Raw genomic sequence first — 5,864 nt, 5'->3', positions numbered from 1 at the left:
CACTTGTACTAAGCAAGAATACTGTTTGTGCATCCATTTCCATAAACCCTAAAGTTATTCCATATGAGTCCACCATACCTTCCTATAAGCGGTATATACCTGCCGTTCCAAGTAAATTTGTATGTGCCAAACTCTAAACCTTCAAATGAAATTCTGTTTTGTATGCTTGAATAGCTCATGTATCAACTAGGGCTATCTATATCTTCCAAGCTAGGTGAGTTATTCTCAAGATGAGTGGACTCCGCTCATCATTCACGAGAAAATGGCTGGTAACCGGGATGCCCAGTCCCATGCTTAAATTAAAAAAAATTGCAAACAAAACTCCCCCAGGATTGTTGTTAGTTAGAGGCACCCGTTGTTTCGGACAAGCCATGGACTGATGTTTGTTGGTGGTTGCTACCTCTTGAGCATATGTTGGTTTTACCTTGAAGAGGAAAGGGTGATGCAGCACAATACATAAGTATTTCCCTTAGTTTTTGAGAACTAAGGTATCAATACAGTAGGAGGTAACATGCAAGTCGCCTAGTACCTGCACTAACAAACAAGAACCTCGCAACCAACGCGATAAAGGGGTTGTCAATCCCTTCACGATCACTTACGAAAGTGAGATCTGATAGAGATAATAAGATAAATATTTTTGATATTTTTATGATATAGATTAGAAAATAAAGATTGCAAAATAAACGGTAATAGAAACAGCAAGTTTGATAGGAAAATAATATGATGGAAGATAGACCCGGGGGCCATAGGTTTCACTAGTGGCTTCTCTCAAGATAGCAAATTCCACGGTGGGTGAACAAATTACTGTTGAGCAATTGATAGAAAAGCGAATAATTATGAGAATATCTAGGCATGATCATGTATATAGGCATCACGTCCGCGACAAGTAGACCGAAACGATTCTGCATCTACTACTATTACTCCACACATCGACCGCTATCCAGCATGCATCTAGAGTATTAAGTTCATAAGAATAGAGTAACGCATTAGGAAAGATGACATGATGTAGAGGGATAAATTCAAGCAATATGATATAAACCCCATCTTTTTATCCTCGATGGCAACAATACAATACGTGCCTTGCTGCCCCTGCTGTCACTGGGAAAGGACACCGCAAGATTAAACCCAAAGCTAAGCACTTCTCCCATTGCAAGAAAGATCAATCTAGTAGGCCAAACCAAACTGATAATTCGAAGAGACTTGCAAAGATATTAAATCATGCATAGAAGATTTCAGAGAAGAATCAAATATTGTTCATAGATAATCTTGATCATAAACCCACAATTCATCGGATCTCGACAAACACACCGCAAAAAGAATTACATCGAATAGATCTCCAAGAGAATCGAGGAGAACTTTGTATTGAGATCCAAAGAGAGAGAAGAAGCCATCTAGCTAATAATTATGGACCCGAAGGTCTGTGGTAAACTACTCACACATCATCGGAGAGGCTATGGTGTTGATGTAGAAGCCCTCCGTGATTGATTCCCTCTCCGGCGGAGCGCCGGAAAAGGCTCCACGATGGGATCTCACGGGTACAGAAGGTTGCGGTGGTGGAAATAGGGTTTCATGGTGCTCCTGGATGTTTTCAGGGTATATGGGTATATATAGGAGGAAGAAGTGCGTCGGTGGAGCTGCGAGGGGCCCATGAGGGTGGGGGTGGGCCTACCCCGCCTGGGCGCGCCCTCCTGCTTCGTGGCCTCCTCGCTTCTTTCTTGACGTCCACTCCAAGTCTCCTGGATCATGTTTGTTCCAAAAATAACTCTCCCGAAGGTTTCATTCTGTTTGGATTCCATTTGATATTCCTTTTCTGCGAAACACTGAAATAGGCAAAAAAACAACAATTTGCACTGGGCCTTTGGTTAGTAGGTGATGTCTACTACACAACCTTCTTCTTGTAGACGTTGTTGGGCCTCCAAGTGCAGAGGTTTGTAGGACAGTAGCAAATTTCCCTCAAGTGGATGACCTAAGGTTTATCAATCCGTAGGAGGCGTAGGATGAAGATGGTCTCTCTCAAGCAACCCTGCAACCAAATAACAAAGAGTCTCTTGTGTCCCCAACACACCCAATACAATGGTAAATTGTATAGGTGCACTAGTTCGGCGAAGAGATGGTGATACAAGTGGTATATGGATAGTAGATAATAGTTTTTGTAATCTGAAAATATAAAAACAGCAAGGTAACGAATGATAAAAGTGAGCGTAAACGGTATTGCAATGCATTGAAACAAGGCCTAGGGTTCATACTTTCGCTAGTGTAAGTTCCCTCAACAGTGATAACATAATTGGATCACATAAATATCCCTCAACATGCAACAAAGAGTCACTCCAAAGTCACTAATAGCGGAGAACGAACGAAGAGATTATGGTAGGGTACGAAACCACCTCAAAGTTATTCTTTCCAATCAATCCGTTGGGCTATTCCTATAAGTGTCACAAACGGCCCTAGAGTTCGTACTAGAATAACACCTTAAGACAGAAATCAACCAAGACCCTAATGTCACCTAGATACTCCAATGTCACCTCAAGTATCCGTGGGTATGATTATACGATATGCATCACACAATCTCAGATTCATCTATTCAACCAACACATAGAACCTCAAAGAGTGCCCCAAAGTTTCTACTGGAGAATCATGATGAAAACGTGTGCCAACCCCTATGCATAGGTTCATGGGCGGAACCCGCAAGTTGATCACCAAAACATACATCAAGTGAATCACGTGATATCCCATTGTCACCACAGATACGCACGGCAAGACATACATCAAGTGTTCTCAAATCATTAAAGACTCAATCCGATAAGATAACTTCAAAGGGAAAACTCGGTCCATTACAAGAGAGTAGAGGGGGGAAGAAAAATCATAAGATCCAACTATAATAGCAAAGCTCGCGATACGTCAAGATCGTACCACCTCAAGAACACGAGAGAGAGAGAGATCAAACACATAGCTACTGGTACATGATGACCCACAAGTATAGGGGATCTATCGTAGTCCTTTCGATAAGTAAGAGTGTCAAACCCAACGAGGAGTAGAAGGAAATGATAAGCGGTTTTCAGCAAGGTATTCTCTGCAAGTACTGAAATAAGTGGTAACAGATAGTTTTGTGATAAGATAATTTGTAATGAGCAACAAGTAACAAAAGTAAATAAAGTGCAGCAAGGTGGCCCAATCCTGTTTGTAGCAAAGGACAAGCCTGGACAAACTCTTATATAAGGAAAAGCGCTCCCGAGGACACATGGGAATATCGTCAAGCTAGTTTTCATCACGATCATATGATTTGCGTTCGGTACTTTGATAATTTGACATGTGGGTGGACCGGTGCTTGGGTGCTGTTCTTACTTGAACAAGCATCCCACTTATGATTAACCTCTATTGCAAGCATTCGCAAGTACAACAAAAGTATTAAGGTAAACCTAACCATAGCATGAAACATATGGATCCAAATCAGCCCCTTACGAAGCAACGCATAAACTAGGGTTTAAGCTTCTGTCACTCTAGCAACCCATCATCTACTTATTACTTCCCAATGCCTTCCTCTAGGCCCAAATAATGGTGAAGTGTTATGTAGTCGACGTTCACATAACACCACTAGAGGAAAGACAACATACATCTCATCAAAATATCGAACGAATACCAAATTCACATGACTACTAATAGCAAGACTTCTCCCATGTCCTCAGGAACAAAAGTAACTACTCACAAAGCATAAACATGTTCATAATCAGAGGGGTATTAATATGCATAAAGGATCTGAACATATGATCTTCCACCAATTAAACCAACTAGCATCAACTACAAGGAGTAATTAACACTACTAGCAACCTACTGGCACCAATCCCGGACTTGGAGACAAGAATTGGATACAAGAGATGAACTAGGGTTTTGAGATGAGATGGTGCTGATGAAGATGTTGATGGAGATTGCCCTCTCCCGATGAGAGGAGCGTTGATGATGAAGATGGCGATGATTTCCCCCTCCGGGAGGTAAGTTTCCCCGGCAAAACAGCTCTGCCGGAGCTCTAGATTGGATCCGCCAAGGTTCCGCCTCGTGGCGGTAGAGTTTTGTCCCGAAAGGTTGCTTCCTATTTTTTTCTCAACGAAAGACTTCATATAGGAGAAGATGGTCATCGGAGAGCCACCAGGGGGCCCACGAGGTAGGGGGCGCGCCCTAGGGGGGCGCGCCCCCCACCCTCATGGAAAGGGTGTGGGCCCCCTGGTATTCATCTTTGGCGAGGATTTTTCATTATTTATTATAAGGTATTCTGTGGAGTTTCAGGACTTTTGGAGTTGTGCAGAATAGGTCTCTAATATTTGCTCCTTTTCCAGCCCAGAATTCCAGCTGCCGGCATTCTCCCTCCTTATGTAAACCTTGTAAAATAAGAGAAAATAGCCATAAGTATTGTGACATAATGTGAAATAACAGCCCATAATGCAATAAATATCGATATAAAAGCATGACGCAAAATGGACGTATCAGTACATACCCTCAGCCCTGAGGGAGAACTACTCCCTCCTCGTCATGGAAAGCACCGGGATGATGAAGATGGCCACCGGAGAAGGATTGCCCCCTCCGGCAGGGTGCCGGAACGGGTCTAGATTGGCTTTCGGTGGCTACAGAGGCTTCTGGCAGCGGAACTCCCGATCTATTGTCTGTTCTGGAAGTTTTAGGGTACGTGAGTATATATGGGTGCAGGACGTACGTCTATGGAGCTTCGGGGGCCCCACGAGGCAGGGGGGCACGCCCTAGGGGGGGCGCCCCCCACCCTCGTGAGCACCTCCCTTGGCTCCTGACGTGGTGTCCAAGTCCATCCGGTAGCTTTCCTTCTAAAAATAACTTCTCCAGTTGATTTCGTTCCGTTTCGACTCCGTTTGATATTCCTTTTCTTCGAAACATTGAAATAGGCAAAAAACAACAATTCTGGACTGGGCCTCCGGTTAATAGGTTAGTCCCAAAAATAATATAAAAGTGGATGATAAAGCCCAATATTGCCCAAAACAGTAGATAACATAGCATGGAGCAATCAAAAATTATAGATACGTTGGAGACGTATCAGTAGGTTAGTCCCAAAATAATATAAAAAGGTAAATTAAAGCCCATTAAACATCCAAAACAGATAATATAATAGCATGGAACAATCAAAAATTATAGATACGTTGGAGACGTATCAAGCATCCCCAAGCTGAATTCCTACTCGTCCTCGAGTAGGTAAATGATAAAAACAGAATTTTTGATGTGGAATGCTACCTAGCATAATTCTCAATGTAATTTTCTTTATTGTGGCATGAATGTTCGGATTCGAAAGATTCAAGACAAAAGTTTAATATTGACATAAAAATAATAATACTTCAAGTATACTAACAAAGCAATCATGTCTTTTTAGAATAACATGGCCAAAGAAAGTTATCCCTACAAAATCATATAGTCTGGCTATGCTCTATCTTCATCACACAAAGTATTTAAATCATGCACAACCCCGATGATAAGCCAAGCAATTGTTTCATACTTTTAATGTTCTCAAACTTTTTCAATCTTCACGCAATATATGAGCGTGAGCCATGGACATAGCACTATAGGTGGAATAGAATGGTGGTTGTGGAGAAGACAAAAGGGAGAATATAGTCTCACATTAACTAGGCGTATCAACGGGCTATGGAGATGCCCATCAATAAATATCAATGTGAGTGAGTAGGGATTGCCATGCAACGGATGCACTAGAGCTATAAGTGTATGAAAGTTCAAAAAGAAACTAAGTGGGTGTGCATCCAACTTGCTTGCTCACAAAGTCCTAGGACAATTTGAGGAAGCCCATCATTGGAATATACAAGCCAAGTTCTATAATTTAAAATTCCCACTAGTATATG

This window comes from Triticum urartu, chromosome 7A (assembly GCF_056163025.1).
Source record: "Triticum urartu cultivar PI428250 chromosome 7A, HENAU_Tu73, whole genome shotgun sequence".
In the NCBI taxonomy this organism is placed as follows: domain Eukaryota; kingdom Viridiplantae; phylum Streptophyta; class Magnoliopsida; order Poales; family Poaceae; genus Triticum; species Triticum urartu.
Note: the sequence above shows the minus strand (reverse complement) of the source record.